The sequence below is a fragment of the Stegostoma tigrinum genome, chromosome 2, assembly GCF_030684315.1.
Source record: "Stegostoma tigrinum isolate sSteTig4 chromosome 2, sSteTig4.hap1, whole genome shotgun sequence".
Classification (NCBI taxonomy): domain Eukaryota; kingdom Metazoa; phylum Chordata; class Chondrichthyes; order Orectolobiformes; family Stegostomatidae; genus Stegostoma; species Stegostoma tigrinum.
The window spans coordinates 54,911,469-54,933,965 of NC_081355.1; positions in this window are offsets into that span (position 1 = coordinate 54,911,469).

The following is a 22,497-nucleotide window of genomic DNA, read 5'->3' on the forward strand; positions in this document are numbered from 1 at the left end:
TTACATTGTATGGTCTACTCTTTGTGTTGTGTTGTCTCGTCACATACCTTTTTAAAGTATTTAAATGTTATACAGTGAACAGGTTCTGATGCTGTCCTCTGATAAGGCTATCACCTTTTCAACAGTTGATTGTAATTTTCCTGGTTTCAGTTACCAGCACAATCTAAATAGTTTTCTCCAGAGTGAAGAGAGATAACAAGGTGTAGAACTGGATGAACATAGCAGGCCAAGCAACATCAGAGGAGCAGGAAGGCTGATGATTCAGGTTTAGATCCTTCTTCAGAAATGGGGGAGGGAAAGAGGGCTCTGAAGCAAATAGGGAGGGAAGGGGGGGGGGCGCGAGGCAGATTGAAGGTGGATAAAGGAGAATATAGGTGGAGAGGAGACAGACAGGTCAAAGAGGCGGAGATGGAGACAGTAAAAGTGAGTGCAGGTGGGGCGTTAGGGTGGGGATAAATCAGTCCAGGAAGGATGGACAGGTCAAGGAAGTGGGATTTGGCAGGTAGGTAGGAGGTGGGGGAGGGACTTGAGGTGGGAGGAGGCGATAGGTGGGAGGAAGGACAGGTTAGGGAGGCAGGGATGAGCTGGGATGGTTTTGGGTTGCGGTCGGGCAGGGGAAATTTTGAAGCTTGTGAAGACCACATTGCTACCATTGGGCCCATGGGTTCCCAAGCGAAATATGAGTGCTGCTCCTGCAACCTTTGGGTGGCATCGTTGTGGCACTGCAGTAGGCCTAGGGTGGACATGTCATCCAAGGAGTGGGAGGGGGAGTTGAAATGATTCGCATCTGGGAGGTACAGTCATTTGTTGCAAACTGAGCATAGGTGTTCCACGAAGCGGTCTCCAAGCTTCCGCTTTGTTTCCCCGATGTAGAGGAGGTCATATTGGGAGCAGCGGATACAGTATACTACATTAACAGACGTGCAGATGAATATCTGTTTGATGTGGAAAGTCTTCTTGTGGCCTGGGATGGGGGTGAGGGGGGAGGTGTAGCACCTCCTGCCAGACCTGCCCCTGCACCTCCCTCCTCACCTCCATCCCAGCCCCCAAGAAGACTTCCACATCAAACTATGTTCACTTGTACATCTGCTAATGTAGTATACTGTATCCGCTGTACCCGATGATACTATCTCTTCTCCAGAGTGAAATCTTCTTTGGACTATAATAATTCCGACAAAAACTCATTGATAAGTTCAACATTAATTCTATCCCTTATGAATTCTGATTTCAAACCTCCATAATCATAATTTTCCACGAAACACTAAACAAATTCTGTATGATTCCCCAGGGTGCTGACCTCTTCTGGTATATCTTGCTTTTCCTTCAAGGCTTTAACTTATTCTCAGATTGGGGGTAGGCAGTGGTCTAGTGGCATTATCTCTGGATTATTAATCCAAAAACCCAGCTGATGTTTTGGAGACCCAGGTTCAAATCCCACCACAGCAGATGGTGGAATTTGATTTCAATAAAAAATATCTGAATCTACTGATCACCATGAAATCATTGTTGATTGTTGGAAAAACCCATCTGCTTCTCTAATGCTCTTCAGATGAGGAAATCTGCCACCCTCACCTGATCTGGCCTGCATGTGACTCCAGACCCACAGCAAAGTGGTTGACACTCAACGACCCTCTGAAATACCCTAGCAAGCCATTCAGTTATATCAATCGCTACAAAGTCACAAAGAAATGAAACTGGATGGATCAGCTGGCATTGACCTAGGCACCGGAAAAGACAATGGCAGAAACAGCCCTGTCGATTATGCAAAGTCCTCCTTACTAACATCTGGGGGCTAGTGCCAAAATTGGGAGAGCTGTGTCACAGACTAGTCAAACAACAGCCTGGCCTAGTCATACTCATGGAATCATATCCTACAAACAATGTCCCAGACACCAACATAACCATCCTTGGATATGTCCTGTCCCACCAGCAGGACAGAGCCAGCAGAGGAGGCAGCACAGTAGTATATAGTCAGGAGTCCTCAACATTGACTCCGGAACCCAAGAAGTCTCATGGCTTCAGGTTAAACATGGGCAAAGAAGCCTCCTGCTGATTACCACATACCGCCCTCCCTCAGCTGATGAATCCGCACTTCTCAATGTTGAACAGCACTTAGAGGAAGCGCTGAGGGTGGCAAGGGCACAAAATGTACTCTGGGTGGGGGGATTTCAATGTCCACAACCAAGAGTGACTCAGCAGCGGTACTACTGATCGATCTGTTCAGATCCTAAAAGACCTAGCTGCTGGACTGGGTCTGTGGCAGGTGGTGAGGGAACCAACAAGAGGGAAAAACATTGCTGACCTCATCCTCACCAATCTGCCAGCTGCAGTTCCATCTGGCCACGACAGTATCGGTAGAGTGACCACCGCATAGTCCTTGTGGAGATGAAGTCCCGCCTTCACATTGAGAACAACTTCCATCGTGTTGTGTGGCACTATCATTATGCTAAATGGGACAGGCTTCACACAGATCTAGCACCTGAAGACTGGACATCCATGAGGTGCTGTGGACCATCAACAGCAGTAACCTCATGGCCTGTCATATTCCCCACTCAGCCATCACTATCAAGCCAGGGGATCAACCCTGGTTCATTGAAGAGTGCAGGAGGACATGCCAGGAGCTGCACCAGGCATACCTGAAAATGAGGTATCAACCTGGTGAACCGACCGAACAGGACTACTTTCATGCCAAACAACGAAAGCAGCAAATGATAGACAGAACTAAGCGATCCCACAGCCAACGGATCAGATCTAAGCTCTGCAGTTCTGCCACATCCAGTCGTGAATAGTGGTGAAAAATTAAACAACTCACTGGAGGACAAGGCTCCACAAATATCCCCATCCTCAATGATGGAAGAACCTGGCACATCAGTTCAAAAGATAAGGCTGAAGCATTCGCAGCAATCTTCAACAAGAAGTGCTGAGTGGATGATCCATTTTAGCCACTTCCAGTGGTCCCCAGCATTACAGATACCAGTTTTCAGCCAATTCGATTCACTCCACGTGATATCAAGAAACGGTTGGAAACACTGGATACTGCAAAAGCTACAGGCCCTGACAACTTTCCGGAAATAGTACTGAAGACTTGTGCTCCAGAACTTGCTGCTCAGCAATAGCCGGTTCAGTGATGCCCTGTTTGCGGTCTGCCAGTGCCACTCAGCTCATGAGCTCATTACAGCCTCGGTTCAAAATGGACAAAAGAGCTGAATTCCAGAGGTGAGGTGAGAGTGATAACCCTTGCTTTCAAGGCTGCATTTGACTGAGTTTGGCATCAAGGAGCCCTAGCAAAACTGGAATCAGAGGGCATCAGGTGGCAAACTGTCTGGTGGTTGGAGTCATATTTGACAAATAGGAAGATGACTGTGGTTGTTGGATGTCAATCATCTCAGCTCCAGGACATCTCTGCAGGCGTTCCTCAGGGTGATGCCCTAGGCCCAACCATCTTCATCAATGATCTTCCATCTATCATAAGGTCAGAAGTGGGGATGTTTGCCAATGATTGCACAATGTTCAGCACCATTTGTGACTCCTCAGATACTAAAGCAGTCCATGTTCACATCCAACAAGGTCTGGACAATATCAAGGATTGGGCTGACAAGTGGCAAGTTACATTCGCGCCACACAAATGCCAGGTTATCACCATCATGAATAAGAGACGAACTAATCACCATCCCTTGATATTCACTGGTGTTACCATCACTGAATCTCCCACTATCAACCTCCTGAGGGTTATCATTGACCAGAAACTTAACTGATCTTGCCACATTAACACATGGCTACAAGAGAAGGCCAGAAGCTAGGAATACTGTGGCAAGTAACTCACCTCCTGACTCCTCAAAGCCTGTCCATCATCTACAAGGCGAAGTAAGGAGTGTGATGGAATACTCTCCAATTGCCTGGATGTGCGCAGCCCCAATAGCACTCAAGAAGCTTGACACTATCCAGGACAAAGCAGCCTGCCTGATTGGCACTACATCCACAACCATCCACTCCCTCCACCACTGACGCTCAGTAGCAGCAGTGTGTACTATCTACAAGATGCACTGCAGAAATTTACTAAAGATCAGGCAGCACCTTCCAAACCCACGACCACTTCCATTTAGAAGGACAAGGGCATCAGACATATCGGAACACCACCACCTCCAAGTTCCCCTCCAAGCCACTCACCATCCCAGCTTGGAAATATATAGCTGTTCCTTCACTGTTGCTGGGTCAAAACCCCAGAAGTCCCTCCCTAATAGCATTGTGGGTCAACCTAGAGCAGGAGGACTGAAGCAGTTCAAGAAGGCAGCTCACCATCACCTTTTCAAGGGCAACTAGGGACAGGCAAGAAATGCTGGTTAGCTAGCAACACCCACATCCCACAAAACTGAACAGGGAAGAAAAATTAAAGTAATTGTCATAACCTTTTAGAATCTCTTTAAAGGTATTTGTGAATTCTTTTAGTTTTGGTAATTTATAATGAAGTCCTGTTGAATGCAAGAGGAATATATTTGTCTTTTCCTGGTACATTTACCTTTTCCACTTTTCATGTAGTATTTGCATTTGAAGCAGTTTTAAATATTTGTTATTCAGATATCTCCAAGAAGCCCAATAGTGTGTTCTATTTGGCTCTTCTGTAACATAACTCCTGCAGGTCATTTCTCCTGCTATGTCTTCTTAATATGATGACTTATTCTAACTTCAAAGTTTTTAAATTCTGCAGTACCTCAATGATGTTGTAGTGATTTTTTCATGGAAAACTTTTATTTCTGTAAATAATAATGCTGCTCTATTTTTGTTGTCTTAAATCTGTTAATCTTCTAATCTTGCCATACCCTATTGTTTCTTTTATTTAAAGCTTTTAATTCTGTTAAAATATGATGCTGTTTAACTCTCATGCTCAGTGGTGAGTGTTGTGGACAAAATAGAGATTTCCTATCTTCTGCAAGTGAAATGGAGGTTTCCTACTTTTACACAGGCAAATTGGATGATTTTCCAATTTTCATGGCCTAATAAATAATGCCATCCTCTCCCACAACTTCTTCAAATAAATGCTCACACCTGCAACCTAAATAAATTATTCCTACCAGAATTGCAGTTTAAATTGTGAATCTTACAACTGTGCTCTTCGGTTAGACTTTTTGCTTTTGATTTTACTTTATCTTTTATTTGTCTTATTTCTGCTTTCTGGCATTCCCAGAGCTACAGTCTTGGTATAAAGTACTTCTTTAGCCTTTGATTTCTCTGGGGTAAGTTGTGGCTTGTGGTGTGTTTCCAACATGGCAGCAATGTCAATTATGAGTTGTAAATTGCCCTCTTTACCTCTAGCCTTCTCAGTCCATTTTTGCACCATTTCTATGAAGGTGTTCCTTTTGTCAGGTAAGAATTTTTGACTTAACTCATAGAGCTCTGATACATTTTCTGAGCCAAATCCCTAATCAAAAATGCGCCAGCAGATTCTCGCTTCCCAATGGAATCTGTAACTGCCAAATGTGAATAAGCTTTAAACTTCTGCAAGCTTACTGTTAGATAAGACTGAAGAAAATAGGAATTACTAGAGGCTCTAAAATGGGCTGTTATATGAGGGGAATTACAGAGTCACTCAGGTATGCGAAGAACTAAGATTGCAGGAATTCAGTAACAGCTGTTTGTATCAAATAAGACATACTTTTGGACGAAACATTCAGGATTGGTCACGTTCTCAATTCAGGAGGCCCCACTTGCAGACAAGGCTATATTTGCAGTTCCCATGGCCTTTGAGATAGGTCACTCATTCTCTAGAATATGCAGCAGATCTTCACAGAGTTCATGCTGAACTTCCATCATCCGTTACCTCATGGATAACTCTGGAATCATGTCATCAACCAAGGGCTCAGCAGGAGACTGGCCTCCTGCACTCTTCAGCCCAGCCCCATCCAGTTGTGAGTGGTGGTGGACAATTAAACAACTCACTGGAGGAGGAGTTTCCACAAATATTCCCATCCTCAAACATAGAGAAGACTAACAGACTGGTACAAAGGATAAGTCTGAAGAATTGAAAACAATCTTTGGCCATCTGTGCCAAGTTGTTGATCCATGTTAGTCTGTACTGGCAGGGTGTCAGTCCTCAGCCAATTTGATTCACGCCACCTGATATCAAGAAAGGACTCAATGCACTGGACAATGCAAAGGTTATGGGCTCTGACAACACTCTGACAATAATACTGAGGATCTGTGCACCAGAACAGTTTAGTCATAATCGAGATGTTCTTGTTATATTCATAGAGTTTGGCTCGGATACAAATTGTAAAGGTGAGAAATCTTAACTAGAAACAGGGATCAGAGCTTGGATTAACCAAAACAAAACAGGAGATCTCACAGTGGATTTAATGTTTGCAGCATTTGTCACAGGACCACAACCTAAACTCAGTTTAGCATCAACATTTCTAAAACACCCGATGAGCTAGATCAACAAAGAAGAGGAGAGTTTTCATTCACATTATTTATAATCCAATACTGATGATCAGTGGAAGATTGAGAGAACATAAAACTTCAAAAGCATCAAAAGTCCTAGCCAAGTCACTGGCTTTATATTTATAAAGTACTTGTAAATTTGAACAAAATGTTAAAACATATAAATATCTGAATCAGAAGCAGGAGTAGGGAATTTATCCCATCAAGCCTGCTTCACCATTCAATAAGATCATGGCTGATTGGATTGTAACCTGATTGTAATTCTAGAGAAGAAATTTCACCTCACCTCTATTAAGAAGGGTTAACTCCTTCTTTTTAAAAGTGAACATTTATTCTAGATTCTCCCATAAATGTACATATCCTCTCCACAACTACCCTGTCAAGTCCCTTCAGAATTTTATGTTTCAATCTAATCACATATTATACTGCTAAGCTCCAGGACACACAGGCCCAACTTGTTCAACTCCTCCTCCTCAAAAAACAGCACACTGATGTTAGTTCCAAAAACCTTCTCTGACTTGTGAAATAACTCAACAAATGCCGGTATCCCCAGTCACCAAGTCACCCTTTATTTGCACATGGAGAGTCCTTGACATTGATGTAGCTCCCTTGCAGCCAGCTCTCAGATTGAGCAGGATGCCTGACACTCCTGTTCTTATCTGTCAGCCAAACCTCCCTGACTGGACCATATTAACAACCCCAATCAGGGATATCGCATACTAGAAGTCCACCTGGCTGAGCACATTACAATCACTACACACTGCCTCTCAGAAAGTTAATAAAAACCAAAAGAACTGCAGATGCTGTAAAGCAGGAACAAAGGCAAAGTTGCTGTAAAAGTTCAGCAGGTCTGGCAGCATCTATGAAGGAGAAAACAGAGTTAAAGTTTTGGGTCTGATGACCCTTCCTCAGAACTGATGGTGGCTGGGAAAACATCAGTTTATATACAGGAAGTAGGTAGGTGGGTGGGGTAGGGAGTAAACAATAGGAGAAAGCTCATAGAGAGAGAAAGACAGACAACTGCAGACAGCATCTGCAGTTCCTATTATCTCCCACTTCACCTGTACTTCCCAGAATCTAGTCTACTGCATTCTATGTTCTGCTTACAAAAAAGACCTGCAACTACCCGTTGCCTGCTGCTTCAATGTACTACGCTGCTCCCTGGCCAACATCTCTGTGTCTGGCTTGCTGCAGCGTTCCAGAGAAGCCCAACACAAGCTGGAGGAACAACACCTCATCTTCTACTTGGGAACCCCACAGCCCTCCGGACTGAATATTGAGTTCAATACTTTTAGGGCCTAAACTCTCCCATGTCCCAGCCCCCCACCCCACACACCAGACCATGTTACCACCTAGCCTACCATTATGCACCCCCCACTGTGAGTCACTAACAGTCCCCATTAACAACTATTCACACTCCCAGCCTGATCATTAGCAACTAATTCGTAACAGAATCTAGAGTCCAGAACACAAACTTTGGGCTGCAGCCAAATTGCAAAATTGTACTCATTCTTGGCAATTGTTCTGCCCACCCTCATGCCAAACTGCTTGTCAAAGTTAATGTTAGGAGTGTATTTGCCCTTGAATGGCCCCTCTGATTCAGCCTTGCAATCAAGGGGTAACTTACAACATCTTAAGTCTGAAGACAGGGCCAAAGTTATGTACTGATTACTTCTGGCAGTTGCTGAGAGTCTGTGCTAGCATATTTGAAAATATTTGGACGGGTTAAACAGTTTCAGTTTGAATTTTGTTTTAGTAACATAATGTGTAAGCAGAAAAGAGCAAAATAGAAATTTATCAGAGGTAGACCAGATAGAATAAGGAACGAGGTGAAGGCAAAGAACAAGCAGTGGGTTTGTGACAGAAACAAAGCGTAGACGACACAATCAGTGAGATTGGCTGGGGGAAGGGGAACATTAGTTTAATATGTGACTACATTGACATGATTACATTGAGATAGGGCATGAAATAAGGTATGTTTTAAGAAATAAGTATTTGTGACTTTGCAGAGTACTGTTTCAGACCGCTTAGAACTGATTCTCCCTGTAACTGAGTCTCCTAGTAGTTTGTGATGTTACACCGCAATGAATTTAACCACATGGATATGATTTGAACTTTGACTGATGATTGCAGAAAAGTCTCTGTAGCTACACTGAAGTATGGATGGCACAATCTGTGGCCAGCCTTATTGTTTGGCAATAGCTATGATGTGGCTCTCGGGACTGCCTTCACTGAATTCAGACTGTCTCAAGACAAACAAATTATTCTTCAGTTGCTAGGAGGAAAGTTTAAGGGAGATTTGCATGGAAAGTTCTTTACACAGAGGGTGGTGGGCGCCTGGAACGCGTTGCCAGCGGAGGTGGTAGACGCAGACATGTTAGCGTCTTTTAAGATATATTTGGACAGGTACATGGATGGGCAGGGAGCAAATGGACACAGACCGTTAGAAAATAGATGACAGGTTAGACAGAGGATCTTGATCGGCGCAGGCTTGGAGGGCTGAAGGGCCTGTTCCTGTGCGGTAGGTTTCTTTGTTTCTTTTCTAGAGTATGGAGTGTATGGGACATGTTAAATTGCTACCTGCAGTGCATGAGATGAGTAAAAATTTGAGAAAGGAAGATTTACATGACTGGTTAGATGTTAACAAATATTTACCAGTTGTGAAGGAACTGACTGATGAAGAAATTGTGAAAATAGTACTGCAAGGAATTAGTAAAAATGAAGAAGCCAGTGATATGACAGTGGTAAGAATGAAGATGCAGAAAGAATTACTGTCAAAAAATGCATTCAATTGCTCACAGATTTGATAGCTTAATTGGTGAAAAGAAGTTTCATTTCAGATCAAGTATGTGGTGAGAGAAATTCAAAGAAAGACTAAAATACCTTGACAAACCAAGCTAAAAGATTGGTTCAAGAAGATAAACAAGGAGAGTTGTTGCCAGGTCTTTATAAATATATTTACAAGTGCGATAACTGCACAGTTGAATAGCCCATTGGAGATGGTTGTCAGAATTTCACACAAGGGAAATGATCTCATAAAATAGGCAGTTTCAGAAAAGAAGATGAATGGGAGTAGAAAATAATTAATTTAAAAACTCTTAACTTTGTCGGGTGGCCTGCTATGCTGTGATAAATTCTCTGGTCTAGCAAAAGACCAATCCAGGAGCTGCTGTAATAGGGAAGGTAGACCTGAGTTCACCAGCTTTACACAAAGACAGGCCCTAAGTAAAAATGAAGACGTTAGTGATGATGACAATGGTGAGACTGAAGAATGCAGAAAGAATCTCTATCTATAAATGAAGACAGCGGAGGTGAAAGTACCTGTATTTTTGCTTTCGGCTCTTTCTTGGGAACCAATTCTAATAGCAGTAACCTGAGACTGCAGACCTGCATAAAGCCAATGACAGTATTACTTACCATCCCTTCCTCCCACCCCAAGCCGCACCCCCAGCTACCTACTAACCTCATCCCACCTCCTTGACCTGTCCGTCTTCCCTGGACTGACCTATCCCCTCCCTACCTCCCCACCTATACTCTCTCCACCTATCTTCTTTACTCTCCATCTTCGGTCCGCCTCCCCCTCTCTCCCTATTTATTCAAGTTCCCTCTCCCCATCCCCCTCTCTGATGAAGGGTCTAGGCCCAAAACGTCAGCTTTTGTGCTCCTGAGATGCTGCTTGGCCTGCTGTGTTCATCCAGCCTCACATTTTATTATCTTGGAATTCTCCAGCATCTGCAGTTCCCATTATCTCTGACAGTATTACTTACCACAAGTTAATAAGTGTATTAATTTTTTGCAAAGATACTGTCCAGCTCCCTGGGCTTTTTTTTATCAAATGATAGGATTCTCAAAAAAGTACAATGAAATAACAGCACAAAAGTCAGTATTCTGTCACCAAGTCACACTTTATTTACACATGCAAAGTACTTGACACTCGCCCAACTTCCCCAGATCCAGCTCTCAGAGTGAACAGAAGCTCTGATACTCCTGTTTATATCTGTCAGCCAGGGTTCCCTGATTGGTTCAGGTTAACAGCCCCAGTCAGGGAACTCATATTCTATGAGGTCTACCTGGTTGCCCTCATTCCAATCACTGTATCCCTCTCCCTCTAAGTCTGGGGACGTAGCCTTGTTCTTTTTCTTGTAGCCTGTCCTGGGGCGTTTTTGCACTGGGTCCGATTCCTCTGACTCAGTCTCTCATACAGCGGTGTGACCCAGACTGTAGCCCACCTCTTGTGCCAGGAGAAGAAATTCATTCTCTTTTTCAAGCAGGAATGCTATCGATGCTGCAACATCTGCTGTGTCCTTCTCAGATTTCGAGATTTCTTTGCCGTTAGATGGAGGGGGAGAACCCATGGTTTCCGACAGTATCTCCAGCTGTTCTGAGGGGCCGGGTATTTTTTGCTCCTCCCCATTTGTGAGTTTGCAGCTATTAAGTGGTTCATGTGTATGTTCAGGACAGCTTCACCTACCCAAACTTTGTACGTTATGGCGCTTGACTTGCTTTGGCCATGCCTCTTACTCATGCAGGACCACTTCCATGGGTTCCGCATCAGACTTCATCCCTGAAGTAAATGTCTCTCTTGCTTCAAAGTGCCTTGTATACAGCATTGACGTTCCTAATGCCATTTCATTCTCCCGCCAGGTCCAAAAGATCAAATTTAACCTGGTGCAGAGTCTTCTCCCCATTTACGCCTCCACTGGGCCCCCTCTGTTAGCACCCATGGTAATTAACACCTGATCTTTTAAAGCCTGAGTTGCACCCCCTACCAACTTTCTGCTCTTTGGTAAGATAGTGTGTATACATGGGCGAAGGCACATTATTATTAATTTTCTTTCCTCAGCATTATCTAAACCATGAATTCCCTCTGGTGACTGATGACTCAGAACAGTTCCCTAGGATCGTTCCTGGGCACATGTGTCACGATATTTTTTGCAATGTCCCTCAACTGCTGTACCTCCAATGGGGTATGATATACTACCCTCCCATCTTCTGTCATCTGACTATCTGCCCCTAATCCTCCTCTAGTGGTTACCAGGGGGGCTATTAAGACTAAAGCTGATGGGGTCTCCGACTCTGCGTCATAAACTAGTGGCAGATCCTCTGGTGGAAGCTCCCTGTCATCATGACCATACTAGCAGCTTTGTCTGCTAAATCATCCCAATCCACATCCTCTTCACTACCTTCCTCACTTCTTTCAGATGCAAAGACACACATTATGCCTCTGTGTGCAGCTAGCTGACTGTAGCTTCTCTATCTGTCTCTGACACTTTGTGTGATCTGCAGCACTACTCTTTTCCTAAACTGCACTCTGGATCACATCCATTGTAGCTTTTGAGTCATTATATTTTTTCTTTGATTTTTCCATTTCAGCTGTAACTGTTTGGTCTTCTCTCTCTTGCTTATTCTAATCCCTAACCAGCTTCTCACACTGCACCTGGCACTGATTCATATGTAACAAGCAGATCAGTTACCCTGTCACTAATGTGGGCTACCTCCTTACAAAATCTCTTGTTCTCTTAATCTTGTCTTTCCCTCTTTACTTTATTCCGGGTTTTGGCACCAAAATCAGTTGAGGCCCGGCAAATACTGGCTCCAGTTATTGGCTTGTACGGGGTAATAGTCACTTTTACTGTGACTCACTAATCTCTTTTATTTACGTATTATGAAAACGTGAATGAATGGCTTATGCATTAGACAATACACAAGTAACTCTCACAGTTTCCTAAAAGAACTAGAAGTGATTTGTACACCCACAAAAGGTTACTAACATAATAAAATGTGAGGCTGGATGAACACAGCAGGCCAAGCAGCATCTCAGGAGCTTTTGTGCTCCTGAGATGCTGCTTGGCCTGCTGTGTTCATCCAGCCTCACATTTTATTATCTTGGAATCTCCAGCATCTGCAGTTCCCATTATCTCAAAGGTTACTAACATGTCCAGAATAATCACAGAATGTGAAAGTTAATACCCAGTGCAGAATAGCTACTATGGCTGCTGAGGACTATCATTGGCCAGATCTCACACCCGATACCATCATCATATCCTTGACGAGGGGTGTGTTTCTGCGAAAGTTGATCTCCGGAGTTTTGGCAAGGTCCTTCTTTCTATGTCCAGTATCCCCTGTTAGCGATATCAGCGACTGGTACACCCTATCTCCACATTTCTCTCTGCAGCCTTTGATCAGCATTTTCTAGGCAGCGACATCAGCAACTTGTCTGGCTTCCTGCTCCCTGTGCCCTCCCCCTTCCTCTCTCTCTCTCTCTCTCTCTCTCTCTCTCCCTCTCCCTCTCTGTAGCCCCTGACTAACAATGTCCACTTCCATTGGCATACCCTGTAATACATATGCTCCACCTACCGCAGTTTCTAATGATAAATTAAGTTGTCATGCCTGTTTGAAGTCCAGTTGGGCTTCAGTTAGTTGGCACTTTTGCATGGTAACATTCATTAATTCCACATACTAAACAGTCTCTTAGCATCTCATAAAGAGGTAAACCAAAGTCATACATCTTTGTCAGTCATCTTAACCTTGTTAAAAATATTGACAATGATACCCCTGGTTCTCAGATTGCTGAGTGAAACTGATAGCATCTCAGAATTGGAGGAGGCTTGGGGTCATAATGCTTGTTAAATAAATCCATCAACTCTTGAGAGGTTTTAGAATCTGGTGTCTCAGGAAACATTAGGCTCGTAATAACTGAAAAAGCTGCGGGTCCATAAGCTGTCAGGAATATTACTCATTGATTTTCATCTGTCCCAATGTCATTTGTCTGGGAAAAGTTACACATTCCTTCCACATACTAGGCCCAGTCTTTGATGGCAGGATCTAATAAAATTATGACACGATGCCAGAAATGCTCACCCCAACCCAAAGACAACTATTGCGAGTGAATTTCTTCAGGAGTGCATTTTTTTCTCTTGCTCCCTTCTGAAATAACTCCATAGAGACTGGTATTCCATCAACAAACCACTCTTTATTTATATATGCATAGTATTTGATGCTGGTCCAGCCTCCTCAGAGCCCATTCTCAGTGTGAACAGAACCTCTGACATCCCTGCTTACATCTGTCAGCCAGGCCTCCCAGATTGAACCCAGTTAACAGCACCAGTCAAGGGAACTCATATTCTGTTAGGTCCACCTGGCTACCCTCATTATAATCATTACATAGACATTATTGAAAGCTTCTACGCTGCCTTCCTATATCTGAATAACACATTGTTCCACATACAACGTGCAGGTGTTTTTGCCACTGCTAATTTTGGCTCTGAAATCCTCTGAACTAAATATATGAAAATTAGATATTTCCCTACACTATAGCAGTGGCTACACTTCAAAATAACTCATTGCGCATTGCATGCTTTCAGACATTCCAGACAGCCAAGGGAGTAATTCATGCTCTGATTTCAAATGTTTTTTGAGTATGAAAGGCTTGTTGGGTGGATTTTCCTGCACCTCTTCTCTATCAATAATGTACTGAGGTCAGGAATGTGCTATTCTGTCCGAACTCTGAATTGCAAATATGAGCAGAAATATTCAAATCATGCCCTAATGTCAAAAACACATTGTCCAGCATCTTTTCCTCTCATGAAATGTATATTTTCCAAAAAGTTGCTATTGATTCAAAATTCCCAACTACACAAGAATCTTAACCTTGCTTGAAACTTAAAACACATGCCATCAGCAATTTTCAAAGAAAAAAAGAAATGCAATGAAAAATATATCCTATATAAGCAGGACAAAAGTAGCATCCTTGACATCCAGCATTGCTCAGGCACTGGGAGGGGACGTTAATCAAATTTTACAGGCTGGCACTCTGTGTGATTGATCACAGAGTGATCGTTTCTACAATGGGGGTAGCAGATACAGAGAAATACCCATTTCTACTGGGGGGGATACTTGTCATATTATAGTGAATGTTAACAATCACTCCCCTTCCCTGATCCTTTTGTTCCCAAGATAGGCAACCCAACTGCAATTGGAAAATCAGCTAGGATCCAGTAAAATCATCATAATAAAGCAGACCCAGCAAGGTCTGATACAAATACAGCCACTTTGAACCCATTCAATTAGATTTCAACCTGAACGGGGCATATAATGAAAACTGTCGCTGTACATTTCTTCAGTCTTTTACAGTGATCAAACCCTTTTTGGATAGATGTAGGCTTGGACTGAGTCAATCCACTAATCACTGCTCAGAATAGCTTTGAGGGCATAATGGTGGCTTTTTTGTTTGTACAGCCTTTCCTTGCAGTTTTTAAATAGTTACCTGACAGACTAATTATATGATACACTTATGCTGTAATGCACACAGGAAAAAACTACAAGTGACATAAATTATGGCATACTGACAATTATATTAAAAAAGCAAATTTTACAGTGATATTGAAACAAAATTAAAACATGTCCTAGAGTTGCCCAATTTTACAAAGTGTAGATTTGGAAGCATGTACAAAATCAAATCTTGAAAGGGAAATGGTTGAGAAAAACCTTATTGGAAAACCTCTAGTGCTACAGTCAACACAATAATAAAACTAAACTTCTTCAGCACTATCACATTCAGACCTGTTTGCAAAATCGCTATAAAGGCTCATTCTGCTGGAATTTGACTCAAAGTCTGGAGCAGGTCCCAAGCTTGGATGTCCAGGTAGGTGTCACTTGCCCTATACATTGGACTTGTACGTAGACAACAGCCGTTCCAATGTCGAAACAGTGTGGAACCAGAGGAACACAGCAAGTCAGGCAGCAACAGAGGAGCAGGAAAGTCAACATTTCGGGTCAGGGCCCTTCATCTATTTCCAAGACATTCTGATGTTCTCAGCGGTACAAAATTCTTCGACCAAAGTTGTATAATCAGAGATAATAAAATGTGAGGCTGGATGAACACAGCAGGCCAAGCAGCATCTCAGGAGCACAAAAGCCGACGTTTCGGGCCTAGACCCTGCATCAGAGAGGGGGATGGGGGGAGGGAACTGGAATAAATAGGGAGAGAGGGGGAGGCGGACTGAAGATGGAGAGTAAAGAAGATAGGTGGAGAGAGTGTAGGTGGGGAGGTAGGGAGGGGATAGGTCAGTCCAGGGAAGACGGACAGGTCAAGGAGGTGGGATGAGGTTAGTAGGTAGCGGGGGTGCGGCTTGGGGTGGGAGGAAGGGATGGGTGAGAGGAAGAACCGGTTAGGGAGGCAGAGACAGGTTGGACTGGTTTTGGGATGTAGTGGGTGGGGGGGAAGAGCTGGGCTGGTTGTGTGGTGCAGTGGGGGGAGGGGATGAACTGGGCTGGTTTAGGGATGCAGTAGGGGAAGGGGAGATTTTGAAACTGGTGAAGTCCACATTGATACCATATGGCTGCAGGGTTCCCAGGCGGAATATGAGTTGCTGTTCCTGCAACCTTCGGGTGGCATCATTGTGGCCGTGCAGGAGGCCCATGATGGACATGTCATCAAGAGAATGGGAGGGGGTGTGGAAATGGTTTGCGACTGGGAGGTGCAGTTGTTTGTTGCGAACTGAGCGGAGGTGTTCTGCAAAGCGGTCCCCAAGCCTCCGCTTGGTTTCCCCAATGTAGAGGAAGCCGCACCGGGTACAGTGGATGCAGTATACCACATTGGCAGATGTGCAGGTGAACCTCTGCTTGATGTGGAATGTCATCTTGGGGCCTGGGATGGGGGTGAGGGAGGAGGTGTGGGGACAAGTGTAGCATTTCCTGCGGTTGCAGGGGAAGGTGCCGGGTGTGGTGGGGTTGGAGGGCAGTGTGGAGCGAACAAGGGAGTCACGGAGAGAGTGGTCTCTCCGGAAAGCAGACAGGGGAGGGGATGGAAAAATGTCTTGGGTGGTGGGGTCGGATTGTAAATGGCGGAAGTGTCGGAGGATAATACGTTCCCCTGCAACCGCAGGAAATGCTACACTTGTCCCCACACCTCCTCCCTCACCCCCATCCCAGGCCCCAAGATGACATTCCACATCAAGCAGAGGTTCACCTGCACATCTGCCAATGTGGTATACTGCATCCACTGTACCCGGTGCGGCTTCCTCTACATTGGGGAAACCAAGCGGAGGCTTGGGGACCGCTTTGCAGAACACCTCCGCTCAGTTCGCAACAAACAACTGCACCTCCCAGTCACAAACCATTTCCACTCCCCCTCCCATTCTCTTGATGACATGTCCATCATGGGCCTCCTGCACTGCCACAATGATGCCACCCGAAGGTTGCAGGAACAGCAACTCATATTCCGCCTGGGAACCCTGCAGCCATATGGTATCAATGTGGACTTCACCAGTTTCAAAATCTCCCCTTCCCCTACTGCATCCCTAAACCAGCCCAGTTCATCCCCTCCCCCCACTGCACCACACAACCAGCCCAGCTCTTCCGCCCCACCCACTACATCCCAAAACCAGTCCAACCTGTCTCTGCCTCCCTAACCGGTTCTTCCTCTCATCCATCCCTTCCTCCCACCCCAAGCCGCACCCCCAGCTACCTACTAACCTCATCCCACCTCCTTGACCTGTCCGTCTTCCCTGGACTGACCTATCCCCTCCCTACCTCCCCACCTACACTCTCTCCACCTATCTTCTTTACTCTCCATCTTCAGTCCGCCTCCCCCTCTCTCCCTATTTATTCCAGTTCCCTCCCCCGATCCCCCTCTCTGATGAAGGGTCTAGGCCCGAAACGTCGGCTTTTGTGCTCCTGAGATGCTGCTTGGCCTGCTGTGTTCATCCAGCCTCACATTTTATTATCTTGGAATCTCCAGCATCTGCAGTTCCCATTATCTCTTGTATAATCAGACTTTGCTTTGTTCAGAAATAGTTGCGCTTTCAGTTTGCAGAGTTTGAGATTCAAGCTATATCAATGTATATCCTTTACATTTATTGTGCTGTTGAACCAGAATTCTGCCAACATATATTCCTGACCTTACTGAGATATTGATCACTAGTAACGGAATGGCTGAAGTGAGCACAGATGATGCACATTCTTAACTCTTTGCCAACTTATGCAAAGGACTGCAGCTATTAGAACAGCGTTAGGACGAGCAATGCAAATCAAAATGTTAAAAAAAAACTGACCAAATCATCTTAGGGAGAGGTATCTGACCAAGGAACAGACTTCATCAAAAATGCCTGGAAATGGAAAAATGTTTAATCACTGCTCCAATGTGGAAAATTATAGTGAACGTTCAATATAATATGCATCAATACACTGCAAATGCACTTAGAGTGCAGACTACCCATGGCTTATTCCAAATGGAATGGGAATGGCACTTGAAATTACATTTGTGTATTTTTCTTTGGAATCAGAACGATCCCAGCATTGCCGGTCAAATATCAACCAATGAGCCACACAATCATAGTATCATACAGCATGGAAACAGAGCATTCAGTCCAACTCATCAATGCCAGCCAGATATCCTAAATTAATCCAGTCCCATTGGCCAGTATTTGGCACATATCCTTCTAAATCCTTCCTATTCATGTACCCATCAAGATACCTTTTACATATTGAAATTGTAACAGACTTCACCACTTCCTGTGGCAGATCGTTCCACACATGTATTACCCTCTGCATGACAATTTTGCCCCTTTGGCCTCAAATATATCCTACTCCTCTCACGTTAATCCTGTAATTTTGGACTATACCCTGGGAAAAAGACCTTGGCTATTCATCCCTATCTATGCCCCTCATGATTTTATAAACTTCTGTAAGGTCACCCCTAACCGTCCAGGGAAAATAGCTCCAACCTATTCAGTCTCTCCCTATTACTCAAACCCTCCAATCCTGGCAACTCCCTTGGAAACCTTTTCTGCACCCTTTCAAGTTTAACATCATCTTTCTAAAGCTGGGAGACCATAACGGAATGCAATCACATTTGCCTGCAAATCTCTCTCAACCTTTCCTATTCATGTTCCTGTTCAAATGTCTTTTAAATGTTGTACAGGTGGACGTAAAAGGTTTATACTTTTGAGGGGATTATCGCCACTGTCCTGGTCAACTGATGCTGCTGTCCTTCTTATTTTTTGAGTAAGCTGGCTGTGACAATATGGATGCCATTAGGTCGCTTATCTCACTGCTGACTATAGGGAGTTTGCTGTGTTTCCTACAAGCAACCAGACTTACCAAGACATTTCATTCATGTATGGCACTTTGTAATGCACTGTGGTGGTGAAAGACGCAATATAAACACAAGCTATTGTGGACCACTGCTATACAGTGCAACCTGTGCTGTATGTTTCAGACTCTGAGCTAATGATGATGGCAATGAAAGTCACCAGGCCTTCCAATTTTGAACTTCTCAGACCTTCCCTTTACTGTCCTGATCCCTTCCAGGATATCCTTCAAGACCTTTCCCAATTACTCTGACACATCCTACTTTCCCTGAGATGTCTCAATGGTTACTGCACTGAGGCTACTTTGGACAGTCAGGTTCTGCCAAAAAGTAGAACATGTACACAGCCAAATGTGATTGCCATCCAGAAACTAAATGAAAGTGATTAACTGCTCGGTGTAGGGGTCATAGATTTGAAATATTCCATATGGCAGATGGTGTAATTTAAATTAAATGGAAATCTGGAAATAGAAAGCTAGCCTAATTTTTCTAAAAATCCATCTGGGGTTTATAAAAGTCCTTTAGGGAAGGAAATCTGCTGTCTATCCGCAGTCTGGCGTATGTGTGATTCTAGATCCACAGCAGTGTGGTTGGCTCTTCACTGCCCTCTGAAATGGCTGAGCAAGCCACAACTTATAGTCATATTGGGATGGGCAACAAATGGTGGCCTGGCCAGTGGTGAGCACATGGAAGAAATAATAAAGAGAAATTAATAGCAATTAAGAACATTCCATTGCTTCATGGCCACCCCATTTCCAAACTTCACTACTGACCTGCAGATTTTTCCTTTAAATATTTATCTATTTCCTGTTTTGAATCTGCTCCTTCCAAGGCAACATGACCACAATGCACTCAATAAAACCAATTTTCCACACCCTGGTTCATTTAATGCCATTCACTTAAAGACCTTTACTTTAAAAAGGAGTAAAATGATCAATCTCCAGTTGGACACTTTCAGTGACTCACCACTTGACCTCAACAGTTTTTCCCCTGAAAGGCTTGCTTCTGATTTTAAAAAAAATTTCCCCCCTTTGCTCTAGGATATTTCTTTGGACTCCAACCACCAGAGGCAATTGCTGCCCTGTAAACTCTTCAATCATCCTTAATATCTCACATCTCCTATTCCCAGAGAAAAAATGCTCAAATTATCACAGCATTCAGAATTTATACAGTGCAGATGTCGGCCATTCGGTCCATTGTTTCAGCAGTCTGTTTTTACAGCAAATAATGTGATGCTTTCAGTGCCAGTTTATTCTGGCAAAGCCATGCTCCAAGGTCTGTACGCCCTGAGGTGCAGCGCAGCAAAGCTTATAAGTCGCAGATAGAAAAGCAATAGCGAGGTTGCGGCTCACGATTGGGCTGCTGTGGAGCTGGGGAGAGTCAGTAGCACCTGAGGCAGGGGTGTCTGTGTGGAGTGTGAGACTCACAGCACGTGTATGCGACACATGGAGTAAGTCTGCTGCTGCTGGAACCTGGAACGGAGACAACTGGTATTGAAGATGTGCCCTTGGACAGTATTTATGTATAACGGTTCATTCTTAGAATATGCCTGGATTTTCTTAAAGTGATAGAAGCAACAATACATTGGATAAAATTGACCTTCAAATCTCCCCAGCTTGACATGTCCCTCAGGCCCGGCCGGTTTGAGTGCCTCTTTGGCCCACGTCTCTTAGGATTTTCTGCTGTTGTGTTGAGTCATACATCAAGGGTTCAGTGATAGTGTGGTCTGGCTGATTTGGACTCCAGCCTCTAACCTATAATGTCTGATAATGTGTCACCTTCAATGAAATCATTTTTATTTGTTCTATTGTGGGATGTGGACATTAGCTGCAAGGGCAGCGTTCGTTGCCTGCTCCCTTGAACTGAACATTCTCCTAAGGTCATTTCAGAGGGCAGGTAAGATTCAACCGTATTGCTATGGATCTGGAGTTACATGTAGGCCAGATCAGATAAGGATGAATCTTCCATAAGTAATGTTTATGAACTAGATAGAATTGTACAACAATGACAGTTTCATGCTCACCCTGAGACTAGTCTTCAATTTCAGATTTCATGAGTTGAATTGAAATTCCATCAGCAGCTTTGTGGGATTTGAGCTCATTCCCCAGAGATTTGGCCAGGTATCTGGATTTCCTGTCTCATTACATTATCATGATACTATTGTCTCCCCTTACATAAAAAATGGTTATCCCCATTTTATACCCCACAGGAAACATGAGGCTGGATGTTATTTGTTGGTGTGTTCTCTTTCTAGCTGCTCAGACATTTGGCAACTGATTGACTGCGAAATAGGGACAGGATTCCCATGCCTGAGGGACAAGAAGATTAAGATTAGAGAGCTGCCAATCAATCAGAGTGTGACATTGTGCTGGACAGAAACATCAGAGCACACGCATGAGAGTGTGTAATCCAGGTTTGGTTTACATGCATGTGCAAAAGAGGGTATTCCTCCTCCCTTCAGATTAAAATGTTGCACATAAATTCAAATTCAGCCATATTGAATGGCAGAATATGCTATTTGTGTTTCTATTTTCTGTTTCTTCATAAACATCTGAAGATAAATCATGAACTACATGTACAATCCTGACCTTTCCACTGCCAAACAGCTTGACCAAATATGTGCAAGGGCCATGTATTCTCACAATTCTCCTTGGTAGCCACTACAATCACTTATAATGATGTTCTTTCGTTTTAATCTTTAGGTTTTGCTTCAGACTATCTCTACTTTTTCCATTACTCTCTTTCTGTGATGGCTGTTTCTTGTACTGACAGTGCTAAATAGGGCCTCAGTAATGAAGATCATACCCTTGACTTTTACTCCTTTCACATCCATGAATTTTATAAACTTTCTGAGGTCAGTTGTCAGACATAATTTCCTTTGGGGTGCCATAAACAGTGAAGAAACTAAGCAAAATACCTTTGGTTTTGCTAGTTGTTTGATTCCTGAGAAATCTCTGAACACATTTTGAAAGGCTGTGTATGACAATGAAAACTGTTGCCCTTTATATGTTACAAAATCTATGTGTAGCCTGTGCCACATTCAAGCTGGCTATTTGCAACTTTGAAGGGGACCAATGGTGAATTGTTCCCTACTGTCTGGCAAAGTCTATGCTTTTTCACTGTTTCTTCTATGTCTTTATTTTAGTTGACTACCAAAACTAGTTTCTTGCTCAACTATTTGTCAAGCTTAATTCTAAGTGTTCATCATGCAAGTCATATAGTGATAAGAATCTATTTCTTTTAGGAATTTGGACTTCGGCTCCCATTAAGATGGCTCATTCTTTGACATAAAATATGGATAGATTTCTAAATCCATTATATGTGTTGACATATCTCATTGGTGAGATAATTGTACATCTTCCAGATTGGGCTCTGTCTCTTATGGGCTTGGTAATTTAAACCTAACATTTGTATTACAGTAATTCTTCTCATTTTGATCATGTTTGTAATGTTGTACTGATAAGTAGACAAACAATGAAAGCAGAATTAATGGTTCAGAGTTGCAGAACAGAATTCTATCATCTAATATTGGTCTAAGTACTAGTACAGGACTTAATTAGTTATGCTGCTAACTACAGCTTATTTACTTCCAGTTTATTCATCTGATGACTGGTGGCTGTCATGACATCTTTTAAGTCATGTTCTGCTCTCCTCTTGGAAAGTTAAATTTGATAAGCTATATCAAAAGTTAACCTTAGCAAGGTTAGTAAGTAGTTTACTGTGAATTATTTCACATTTTCAATCACGCACAAATCTGTCCTGAAATTCTCTCTCTTCAAACTACAAGGTCACAAATCACATGACACCAGATAACAGTCCAACAGGTTTATTTGAAAACACAAGCTTTCGGAAGCATGGACCCTTCGTCGGGTGAATTGAGAAAGAAGTACACAGAACATAGGATTTAAAGTAAAAGATCAAAGGGCCACACAACTAATGGGAATGTATTAAACAAACCAAAAATGCTGTTA